Below are 13,171 nucleotides of genomic sequence, written 5' to 3'. Positions count from 1 at the left end.
AAAAATGGTTAAAATCTTTCATATGATATAAGGGAAATAAAATGTCGATTGAAAATTGAACCAAAGAGAACCGTATAAGCTCGGACTTACCAATAAACGAATGACTTTTGCAACAATATTCCATTGACTTTTTATTAGATTTTTTTTTTCATTGCAATGACTTTTTAGGGATAATTTGAATATGATGACTAAACATAAGATAATTTTTTTTCCATTCGAGTTAGCTCAAATTCGACAGCATTGATTGGACTCTAATTCATACAAATAAAAGTCAAGCATTAATTAGAATCAATTTTACTTTATATTTTAAATGAAAAAAAGTCAAGCATTAAACACAAAAAGTCAAGCAAAATAAAGGTTGTCAATGATGGGCATCACCACCTAAATCAAAGGAAATGCATTATGACATTATGTATTTCAAATTCAAATCTCACTATTATATTTTAATCATTAAAAGTTTATTTCGGAAATAAATCCATTTTTTTAAATAAGAAAAAGCAAAATCCAATATCCTAATGTTTGTATTCTATAGTTGTGACTCTTCAATTTGATTTTTTCAAATAAATGAGTGGAATCAATTGACCTTGCATTAAAATAAATAGGTTTAATTCAAATAAATGTGTTGTCAACAAATGAGTCTCCATACAAAACTCATATAAACATTGGAAGTTTGGAGCCATATAAGCTCGGACTAAGCCACAAACGGTTTACCTTTGCAACAATAGTCCAGTTCTCCTTTGAGGCATAGATGGTGACAAGATCGTCGATTGCCATTAGAACAAAGTATATTTCAAAGCTAATATTTGATGGGAAGGAATGATGAAGTTGAAGAATACCATGAGCGTGCTTTGAAAGGAATTTTTTTTCCGCTCAATTTTCGTCATTTAAATTAATTAATATGGACTTTGACCAAAATAAATTAATTAATATGGACCAAAATTTCAGGCTGCACGTTAATTAATCATCAAAATGAGGAATTTTAGGAAAAAATGAAATACAATTAAAGTGGTGTTAATACAGTAAAATATGAAATTAATTAATATGTTCAATCAAACTTAATTTGAAATCAGCGTGACCTTTTAGACCATGAATCTCAAAATTGTTTCATGGTGTTAATGATTGACGTAAATTGACTGACCCGTTATTTTCTCCACAAAATTATCACGCCTGTAATTCTTGACTTCTTTTGTAAGCAAAATAAATACCATTTTAATGCTTGGAATAACACCATTCCAATTTAATATACAATAATGGGCCTCATAAAAAATCTGAAATCAAAATGGGTCTTGTTCTGTACTAGGGCAAGCTTATGTAAGAGAAAGATAAAAAGTAAACCCTAGCAGAGCACTAAAATAGCAAAACTACCATAAAAGGAATATTCTCATTAATGCTGAAAAAGTTGGTTTCGTACAAGTGGATGACCTCCCCTTTTATAGAGGGGGTGGTCATGATATGGATCTTTCCTATATTTGGGCCTGACAATCAGGGCCCAAATCCCTGTACATATAAGACAAATCCAAAGGAATCTTCCAGCTGGCTTGTGGGTCCATCATCTAAGGGAGGGCAATGAAGCTCGTCGTGTCGCCTTTCCCGCCATGGCTATCTTCAATGGTTATTTGTTCATTTTGGGCGGGACATAATCTTCTTTATGTCCCGCCCAGTCCACATGCCCCCAAGACATGAGACTCGAGTAGAGAGTTGAAATGTCTTCATCATGTTACCTAGTAGTTCGCCTCTATTGTTTATTCGTTCATCGCCATTTTACCTTCGTTGTTACATCGCCATTTTCACGCTTCGCCACCTTTGTTGCCATTTCAAAGATATGTCGCCATTAATCATAACCGTCAACCACGTCTTTTCAACTGACGCACGTATCCTTATTTTCCGGGATTTCGTCATCATTTGTTATAAATGCAATCTTCAGTTGCGCGTCTCGAGGAGTAATGTCTTTTCGCTTCCTAACTTTTCGAATTTCAAATCCCACGATCCCACGATCTTCCCCCACTCATTCTCTCTCTTCCTTTCTCTCTATAAAATCCCCTTTTCACTTTTCATTTTTCACTTTCTTAAAACTTTTGCTCTGAAAACCCTTTTCACCGCAGCTTTCATTCTCTTCTTTGAACTCCGGTGAACCTTTTCTTCCTCCGGCCGTCGTCATTGCGCGGTGCTCCCCTATCGCCGACGTTCTCCTTTCTCAAATTCACGGTTCTCCCTCTGGTTAGTTTTTCTCTTTCTTGAGACTCTTCGTTTACTTCTTTTTTCTCTGACTCTGTTCATCTTCTTTCTTCTTTTAACTCTGTTCATCTTCTTTTTACTTTTAACTCTGTTCATCTTCTTTTTATGAAACTGCCTCGCATGTCTTTACCAAACGCTAGCCTTTCTTCCCTAGAACTTTCTTCACCCTCCACGGAGGAGGAAGTTGTCGCCCCCTCTATAATTGAAATTCATTCCTCGCCTTCTACCCATGATGATTCCGGTCCCGCCGGCTCTGTAGACTCAATTCTCTCCTCTAATGGAGATTTGTCTTCACCTGAATGGCGCTCTGACGTGCATTTAGTTGAAGATAAATGTCTGTTGCATTCTATCTGGAGCAGCGTTGGGAGCATTAGTTCGCTTCGAATTTCTGCTCAAGGGTTCACGAAGATAGATCCCGCCACCTCGAATAATGAAGATCATCTGTTGAATGTCCTCCCATGTGGCGAAGATGACTGTGTTCTGTTGCGTAAAGAACCAGACGATGGATCGCCCGATTTTTTCTTTGTTTATGGCTATTTCTTCTTAGATTTAAACATTAAACTTCCTTTCTCGCCGTTTATATGTCACGTTCTTTCTTTTCTGAATGTGGCGCCTTGCCAACTCCAGCCCAACGCCTGGGGTTTCCTCCGCTGCTTTGAAATTCTTTGTGAACACTTGAGTTTCACTCCAACCTATCCCTTGTTCTTCCTTTTCTATAAATCAGTCACTACTAAACCTACTTCTGTGAAATGGGTTCCACTATTAGCCCGTAAGAACATGAGTCGGTTTACCGCCCTTAAAAGCCATTACAAAGTATGGCAGAAGAAATACTTTAAAGTTGTGGAGTCGCCCGAAATAAAGAACTTGTTCCGAGATTCTGACAATAACCCCCTCTTCCCTTTTTACTGGACAAAGAACCCCCGCCGAAAAATATCTGTTTCATACGACGCCTTGGATGAATCTGAACAAGGCGTCGCCGATTACCTCCGCACACTACCAGTAATTTCCGGTCACGACTTGATTGAGGCGTCGAAGTCCGGCACTTTAAATCAATTTTTTAGTAAGTTTATAATCTTTGTACGTAACTTCTTTTTCTTTTTGTTCATGTATCTCGTCTAATTGATGTTTTCCGTACAGCTACGATGGGAAAAGGCAAGGTTGACGCGAACCCACTCAAGATGAAGGAGTACCTCGCCCAGTCTGCTGCGGCGGCGAAAAAGAGGGCCGCCGAAACTGAGCAGAAGAAGAAAAATGAGGGTACCTCGGGTTCTGACAACGTCAGGGACCCTAAACGTCAAAAAACTTCAGGTGCTGCTGGTGGTAAGCCTCTCCACCAATCAACTCTTGATTCAAAAAGTCGTCCAGCTGAGAAAAAGAAGGGACATGACAATGTCCCGCCCCCTCAACAAGATTCAAGCACGCTGATCAACCGCCCATCAACTCCATTTGGCCAGGCTGGCCCTAGTTCAGCCATTGGTGGCGAAGCTCCTCCCCCCTTGCTGAGCTTGTCGGATCCTCACTTCAATGGGCTGGAATTCATGACCCGTACTTTTGACAACCGGATTCACAAGGACATTTCCGGTCAGGGTCCCCCCAACATTGCTTCCATGGCGATCCATCACGCGCTTTCTGCCGCCAGCACTGTGGCGGGAATGGCTCAGTGTGTAAAAGAGTTGATCTCAGCCAAGAACCGTTTTGAGAAGAAGGCAGCTGATTACAAAACAGCCTATGAGCAGGCTAAAACTGATGCTGAGACTGCCAACAACAAGCTGAAATCTGCTGAGGAGAAGTGTGCTAAGTTAACTGAAGACTTGGCTGCTTCGGACCTGCTTCTTCAAAAGACAAAGTCTCTTAAAGAAGCCATAAATGACAAGCACACTGCCATTCAAGCCAAATATCAAAAGTTGGAGAAGAAACATGATCGCCTGAATGCTTCCATCCTAGGGCGTGCTTCTCTCCAATATGCTCAAGGCTTTCTGGCGGCCAAAGAGCAGATCAGTGTAGTTGAGCCGGGCTTTGATCTTTCCCGCATTGGGTGGCTGAAGGAGATCAAGGATGGTCAAGTAGTTGGTGATGATGACATTAGCCTCGATCTCCTTCCCCAATTCAATGATGAGAGTGAGCCTGAAGAAGATGGCGAGGATGGGAATGAGCAGCACAGGAATGAGGATCAAGGGAAGGAAGATCCTCAAGCTGGGACAAGCCAGGACAACAACGCCAACCACGAGAACCTGGCTTGAATTTGTTTTTATTTTATGAAGTTGAAATTTTTCTTTGGGCATTGCCCTGTTTTATTTTCATTCCAAATCATGTATGGGCATCGCCCCCTTTTTTCTACTTTAAATGGATATCATCTTAAGTTCATTCGTTGTTTTTAGTTGTTCCCAACTTTCGTTGTTATATACCTTAGCCGATTTTTCGACGAGGCTTGGTTTCTAGTGGCCACTAGAATTGCCAAGGCTTTTAACTTTTGAAGGCGATACTTTCTTATTCCGAAAGGTTTACTCGCGGTATTGCATACCTTGATACGATTTGCATTGCATGAACTCGTAATAAAAATTCAAAACATATATGATTCTGTTGAAATGATCTTTTCTTTAATTTTCTTTCGTATGGGAACAATTGTCCCTTCATTACAATTGTCGCCTCATTAAAAACCTTTCCAAAGAAAGGGAAAAAGAGTGCGACTTCGTTCACATTTGTTGTTTCTACTAACTAAAATACTGCTTTAGATGAGAGGCGTTCCATGTTCGTGGAACCTTTTGACCGCTTAGTTGTTCCAACTTATAAGCTCCTCCTCCAACATCGCCAATAATCCTGTAAGGCCCGCCCCAGTTGGGTGAGAGTTTGTTGTGTTTATCGGGCATTGTATTTTTTCGGAGCACTAAGTCTCCTACCCTCATTTTTCTTGGCACCACTTTTGTTGAGAATTTTCTTGCCACCTTCACTTTTCCCGCCTCATTTCTTATGTGGGCCTCTCGTTGTTCCTCGGGCAGCATAATTAGATTTGCTATTAAGTTTTCTCCGTTGTCATTTTCATTAAACCGAGCCACTCGCCAATTTTGGTTTTCAATTTCCACTGGGAGCATGGCGTCAGTTCCATAAGTTAGACGATACGGGGTTTCCTTTGTGCTTGACTGCTCCGTGGTGTTGTATGCCCAAAGAACGCATCCAGTTTCTTCTTTAAACCCTTCAGGATAACTTTGTTAGCCGATTCAGCCTGCCCATTGGTCTGTGGATGTTCTACAGAGGCAAATCGCATCTCGATTCCCATTTCTGTACAAAATTCTCGGGTAACACTACTTGTGAATTGTGTTCCGTTGTCCATTACTAATGCCCTGGGAACCCCAAATCTACAAATAATCCTTCGCCACAAGAAGCTCCTGACCTTAGCGGCCGTGATAGTTGCTACTGCCTCAGCCTCTATCCACTTAGTGAAGTAATCAACCGCCACGATGATGTACTTCATTTGTGCCTTCGCCACAGGGAATGGTCCTAAGATATCGGTCCCCCACATGGCGAACGGCCAAGGCGCCATCATGGTTGTTAATTCTTCTGGTGGAGCCTTGTGTAGGTCAGAAAAGACTTGACATTTTTCACATTTCTTAACATACTCCAAACAATCCTTCTTCATCGTTGGCCAATAGAATCCTGCTCTTATCACCTTAACTGCCAAGGATCGCCCGCCAATATGACTAGAACACACGCCTTCGTGGACTTCCGCCATTATTCCGAGGGCGTCCTTGATATCGACACATTTGAGCATAGGAGACATGATTCCTCGCCGATACAACTCTCCACCCACCAGTGTGTAAAAACTGGCTTCCCTTCGTTTTGCTCTCGTGTTCAAATCATCCTCCTTTGGTGGGTTCTCTAAGAAGGTTTTAATCGATTCCATCCAAGATATCTCGCCCTCACTGACTGACTTTACAGCTTTCAACTTTATTTCTACCAAATCAATGCTCGGGCGAGGCAGGGTTTCTTGAATGACTGTCTGGTAGTTGCCCAATTTCCCTGTGCTTGCCAACTTCGCCAATACATCAGCCCTCTCATTTTGTCCCCTCGGGACATGTTCTATTTTGATTTCTTTGACCTCCATCATCAATCTGCGCACCACTTCCAAATATTTGGACAGTTGCGGATCCTTCACCTGGTACTCACCTTTCACTTGTTTAACCACTAACTGCGAATCTCCTTTGATAAATAACTTCTGGACTCCCAATTCAATGGCCAACCTTAAGCCGGCAATCAGAGCCTCGTACTCAGATTGATTGTTGCTCGCCTTGAACTCGAACTTGAGAGACTGTTCAATGATCATTTTATCTGGACTTTCGATTGTTATTCCCGCCCCACTTCCAGTGTTATTAGAGGATCCATCCACAGACAGGACCCATTCTCCTTGAGTCTTCTCTCCTTCAGTGGGTGTTAATTCCGCCACGAAGTCAATTAAACTCTGGACTGTGACTTGGCCCCTTGGCTCATATTGTAAGTCATACTCTGACAGCTCAACTGACCAGCTAACCAATCGCCCTGATAAATCAGGCTTCTGAAGTACTTGCCTTAAGGGAACATCAGTTTTAATTTTGACTTGGAAACTTTGGAAGTAAGGTCTGAGGCGCCTTGCAGTTTTCAGAATCGCCAAAGCCGCCTTTTCAATTTTTTGGTACCGCAATTCTGCCCCCTGTAAAGTATGGCTCACGAAATATATAACTTTCTGCTTTTTTCCTTCTTCCTGGAGCAAAACCGTACTTACCGCCTTGTCAGTAACCGCCAAATAGAGCACTAATGGAACGCCTGGTGTTGGCTTGGAGAGTACCGGTAATGTGGCCAATGTTTCTTTCAATTTGGTAAAAGCTTGTTCGCATTCCTCTGTCCACTGAAACTTTGAATTCTTTTTTAAACATGTGAAGAACGGGGCCGCTTTGTCACCCGCCATTGGCAAGAAACGTGACAAGGCGGCCATTCGCCCTGTCAAACGCTGAACCTCCTTTACACTTGTTGGGCTTTTCATTTCCAAGATCGCCCTTCCCTTATCTGGGTTTACTTCTATTCCTCTTGATGTTAACATAAATCCCAAGAATTTTCCTCCCTGGATCCCAAAAGAACACTTCTCAGGGTTTAACTTCATTTGATATGTTCTTAACTGATCAAACGCTTCTTTAAGGTCGCCGCCATGATCACTAGCCCTGGCGGATTTTACAATCATGTCATCCACATACACCTCCATATTCCTGCCTACTTGCTTTGAAAAAATTTTGTCCATGAGCCGTTGGTACGTAGCTCCTGCATTCTTCAAACCAAAAGGCATTGTCTTGTAACAATAGTTCGCCTGATTGGTCATGAATGCTGTACTTTCCTCATCCGAGGGATGCATCATAATCTGATTATAGCCCGAATAAGCGTCCACGAGACTTAAAAGTTCATTCCCTGAAGCTCCATCCACAAGCTTGTCAACATTGGGAAGTGGGTACGAATCTTTGGGACACACTTTGTTCAGGCTCGTGTAGTCCGTGCACATTCGCCATTTCCCATTGGCCTTCTTGACCATTACAACATTGGCGAGCCACGTTGGGTACTGTACCTCACGGATGAAGCGGGCCTTGATCAATTTTTCAGTCTCTACTTGTACAGCCTTGTTCTTTTCTTCACTCATTCTTCGCCTTGGTTGGATGACCGGGGTCGCCCCTGGTCGTATGGCTAGCTTGTGGGTGATCACCTTGGGATCAATCCCTGGTACATCATTGATGGTCCATGCGAAGAGATCTAGATTATCACCCAGAAGGGTGATTAGTCTGTCCTCTTGTTCTGTTGTCAACCCACTGCCAATCTTTAGAAACTTGTCCTTGACTTGCACCTGCTTGGTTTCTTCCAGCGGTTGTGGGCGAAAATCATCAGCATCATCTCTTGGGTCCAAGCTAAATCCTTCTTGTGGGAAGATTTCTGTAATTCGGTGGCTCTCCTTGGCGGCCTTCCGCCCAAAGAGCGCCACGCTCCTCAAATAGCATTCCCTTGCTGCATTCTGGTCTACACGCAATATCCCGACCTTCCCGTTGCAGGCGGGATATTTAACAGTTAAATGAGCAGTTGAGATGACCGCGCAGACCTTGTTGAGGGTGTCTCGCCCCAAGAGTACGTTGTAATTGGCTCTACACGCCAATACTAAGTACTTTACTTGAAACTTCTTGACAAACTCTCCTTCTCCAAAGGCAGTCGGAATTTCGACGTATCCCCGCACACTGACACGGTCTCCTGTGAATCCCACCAAAGTTCCCCTGTATGGTTTCAAATCTGATTCCTTTAGTCCCAGGCGATCAAAGGCGTCTCCATAGATGATGTCTGCCGAAGATCCCTGGTCTAAGAATACTTTCTTTGTCACATAATTGTTAACCCTAATTGTTACCACAATTGGATCGTTGTCATGGGGAATTACATGCGCAAAATCCTGAGGGGTGAATATAATAGGGGAATGATTCACCCAACACTCGCCTTCGTTTGACTCCTGTACTGAGTGTACTGCCGCTACGTAGCGTTTTCTAGCCTTACTTGAAATTGCACCCCCGCCAAATCCTCCTGCAATAGATGAGCATTCCCCAGCAGGATCGCCCAACTCTTCAACTATCTCTTTACCTTTGCCTTTGTCCCCTTGAGTGATTTTAGCTACCTCCGGCGCTGCTGTGTCTTTGACAAAGTTTGCCAAATGGCCAGCTTTAATCAAGCGATCAATTTCCCGCCTTAAATTCCAGCAATTATCTGTCGTATGCCCCAACGCTCTGTGGTACTCGCACCACCTATTGGTGTCCACGTTAGCTGGCGGCCGCCGTGGGGGTGGTGGGTACTGCACAACGTTGGTCTGTCCAACCGCCCTTAAAATGGTACTTAAGGGTGCATTCAACTTAGTAAGTGGGATTGGCGTTGGCGAAGCACCAGGCTGACCAGCTGTGGCAGCAGCGGGACCTTGTGAATTTCTGTGCCATGTATTTTGAAAGCCAGGTTTAGAGTTGTGGTATGGTCCCGGTCTTGGTACGCGGGGGGTTTGCGCTATCCTGGTTTCCTTCCCCGCCTTAGATTTGTCTTGTGAAACACCGCCAGATTGAGACTGCTTACGTCCTTCCTCTCTTTCTTGTTTCTTCTGGTCATCTTGCTCAATCAATATGAACTCTTGAACACGAGCGCGAAGATCCATCATATCCTTCGCCGGTCGCCTTGTTAAGTCTCTATTCAAATCTCCCGCCCGAAGGCCATTTTTGAATGACGCCAAACAGACATCTGGATTTTCATCCTCCAACTGCACCGCCATCTTGCTGAAGCGTGCCATGTAGGTTTTTAATTTCTCGCCTGGTTGCTGATGTATGCTGATAAGATCAAACATTGTTGCTTTTGTGGTTTTATTGGCGGAAAATTGAGTCAGAAACTTAGTGGACAGATCAGTGAAATTATCAATGGAGAAGGGCGGTTGTCGAATGAACCACTGCATCGCCATGCCCTTGAACGTGGAAGGCAATAATCGACATTTTACCGCATCCGACGCCCCGCCGATCACCATTTTAGTATTGAAGTATCTAAGATGCTCCATAGGATCAGATTCGCCCGAAAAGGCGTCTAATGCCATGGTTTGCAGGTGCTTTGGAATGTCCACCCTAGTGATGGCTGGAACAAAAGGTTGGAATTCAACTACATCCTCCGCCTCCAGGCGTTGTTCTTGCTTAAAATTCTGCCGCTGAGTAAGATACTCAACTTGGGCTTGCAACTGCTCGTTTTGGGACTGCACCTTCTGCAAGGTATCTAACATTTGTTGCAAAGCCGCAGGCGTGATACCTGTCACTGCCTCTTGCGCTCTCCGTGGAGCAGTTGTTTTAAGATCTTCCAAGTTCACGTAGTCAGGCGGCGTTGAACGCCGCCGAACACCTGGATCTGATTTAGCGATCAGATCTGAAGGTCTTCCCGGAGCTGCATTCACCAATGACGCCGGCGACGGCGCCACTGAGTGGACCCCCTCCGAGGAAGCTTCCTGCTCTCGGTCGTCCAGTACGGGACGGTTGTTGTTTCGTCCGCCGGCGCGACCGCCGTGTCGACCACCACCGCGCCGGCGATGATCGCGCCGACCTACGCCGTATGAACGAGTCTCCATGGCTCGCGATTCCTCCTTCTGTCACCGGAAGAGCTGAGTCTTCCCCACAGACGGCGCCAATGTTCTGTACTAGGGCAAGCTTATGTAAGAGAAAGATAAAAAGTAAACCCTAGCAGAGCACTAAAATAGCAAAACTACCATAAAAGGAATATTCTCATTAATGCTGAAAAAGTTGGTTTCGTACAAGTGGATGACCTCCCCTTTTATAGAGGGGGTGGTCATGATATGGATCTTTCCTATATTTGGGCCTGACAATCAGGGCCCAAATCCCTGTACATATAAGACAAATCCAAAGGAATCTTCCAGCTGGCTTGTGGGTCCATCATCTAAGGGAGGGCAATGAAGCTCGTCGTGTCGCCTTTCCCGCCATGGCTATCTTCAATGGTTATTTGTTCATTTTGGGCGGGACATAATCTTCTTTATGTCCCGCCCAGTCCAGGTCTCATAAAAAATCTGAAATCAAAATGGGCTTCCACTAGTTTGGTCCAAAACAATAAGAAGGTGACACTTGTCAGGCAAAGATGGGGTTGGGTGAAAGTCATTCTTGGATTGCCAAATCATCTAGGTGGGTCTTACAGCCTTCCTCTTTTCTAAAGTATATAGATGAAATTAATTTCGAAATATTTTTATATAATTCACTATTTATAAAAATCCTTTATAAACTGGGTATTACTAGTAATTGTGATGTTATATTCTTTTTTGTTGAAACTAACGTTTTTTTTTAAATGGAACTCACGTTAAACGATTTTTATTTGAAAGTGAGGTTTTTTTTTGAAAAAAAATAAAATAAAAAATAACCAGAAAAAAAAAAGAAATGGAAAAATAAGTTTACATTAAATAATTTTGATTTGAATGGAATATTCCGTTAGCATCTTTTGGATGGAGTTAACATGATAAAATGAGTGGGGTGGAGTGTATATTTTGAATAAGAATGGGGTGGAGTGTTTTTCTAGCAAACCTTGAGGGGGGTAAATGTATTTTACTCAATAGTTAATATTAATATCATTAAATATTAAAAAAATTTGAGTCAAGTAATATTAAAATGTTCAAAATCGTCTGTAAACCAATTAATATTATCTATATCCATATCCATCCATCCATATCCATATCCATATCCATCCATCCATATCCATCCATATCCATATCCATCCATCCATATCCATATCCATATCCATATATTATATAAAGGAGAAATTTTTGCAACTTTAGGGTCAAACCAGTAATTTAAGAATTCATTGTACTACAATTGAATTTGCTGCATGAATATTTTAGTCAAAATTCACATTATTTTCCAAAGATTTGCAATGACATCTGTTTATTCCTTTGGAATCTCCATCTTCAGATGCCCACCATTTCCACCACCACCCCCACCACTCCCTCTGAGCCTCTCCTCACCACTGCACCCTTCCTCCTCCTCTCAAACTCTCCACAACAACCTCACTCTGCCTCTGAACCTCACCATTGCATGAAGGTTTCAGCTCTCGCAGCAAGTGAAGATTGAGTTGCAGTCGCAAGTTAAGGGTGAGCCGCCGTCTACAACCACCGTCGGGATTCACCGTCACGATTCGGGTTAGATCTGTCCATCCAAGGTCGAAAGCTCCATCTCCCTATCTTCTCTATATTTGGCTAAAGTTGAGGTATTTTTTCAATTTTTTGTGGCAGACCTTTGTTTGCAGGTATGAGATGCTTGTTGAAGACAAAGAGGTGGGAAAGAACGGGAGAGAGGAATATGGGTTCTAGGTTGGTGAGAAAGGTAGGATTTTGGGGTTTCTAGGTTTTTATCTTTTCGAGATTTTGGTTTGAAATAGAAGATTATGATGATGAAGATCATGGTTGATGATTCTGTGATGAAGATGAAGATCATGACATTAAGCAACAAGAACGAGGTGCTCACTTGATTTCGTGTATGCGTTTTGTTTGCTGATTTCCACTAGTTTGTGTATGCGTTTTAGAACCAAAACAACATTAAGATACTCACTTGATTTTGTAAAGAAAAAATTTGTGAGTCAGATGATATTTGTTGAACACAACCAATGATCAACATTTTTGTCTGTACGATCTCCTTGTTACTTGTAGCATGATTCAAGTGTACACATACAAATTGGTTATGGGTTAGATTATATGTTTATGTCTATTTATTAAAGCCAATTTTTTCGTATAAAACAAGGTTTTGGGTTAGATTAGCTTAATTTTTTTATGATGAGTGATGAAGAAGAAGATAAATTCCCTGGATTTTAATGTTAGGGGATTGAAGATAGAAGAAGATAAGCAGGGTTGGAAGATGATGAAAGATGATAATTTATTTATTTATTTTAGTCCATGTGATATTCCAAGCGAGCATTATAAAAAAACAATTCCACATCAATAAAAACCTATAAAACCTACATGTGCATGCCAACTCAGCTCCCAATTCGGTAAAGGGATGAAAGCAATACAGTTTTATAAGTTTTTTTTTTGGTACACCAGAAAGATAAATTACACTCGCCGGGAATTGATCTCTGAACCTCCCCTACCCAACTCATATGTCCCCAGCTCCTACCACTTGAGCTATCCTACGGGGACAAACAATTTTATAAGTTAAACAAAAGGAAAATAATGAAAATTTAGTTGAGGGAAGAATGTCAATTTCTCGCTATAGTTCAGGGGGCCCGCACATATTTAACCCTTTATTTAATTATTTCCATATTCCAGGTTTGGAAGATCTATTCTTCTTCCCTTTTTATGTCTCATAAATTGGTGGTAGCTTTGTCACACTTAGAAGCCATTCTGATCGGAATTTGATTCAAGGTTACACCAAATAAACTAAAG

At 42.2% G+C, this 13,171-nt stretch overlaps 1 long non-coding RNA gene across 1 annotated transcript; it reads left to right on the top strand.

Annotated features, from left to right (window-relative positions):
- Positions 1-11,539: 11,539 nt before the first annotated feature.
- LOC130726475 (uncharacterized) lies at positions 11,540-12,483 on the top strand. Its single transcript, XR_009014871.1, has 2 exons — positions 11,540-11,952; positions 12,026-12,483. It is a non-coding gene; the product is annotated as an uncharacterized LOC130726475 (long non-coding RNA).
- Positions 12,484-13,171: the final 688 nt, after the last annotated feature.

Source organism: Lotus japonicus, chromosome 6 (assembly GCF_012489685.1).
Source record: "Lotus japonicus ecotype B-129 chromosome 6, LjGifu_v1.2".
NCBI lineage: Eukaryota > Viridiplantae > Streptophyta > Magnoliopsida > Fabales > Fabaceae > Lotus > Lotus japonicus.
Note: the sequence above shows the minus strand (reverse complement) of the source record. Positions and strands in the feature narration are given on the sequence as shown.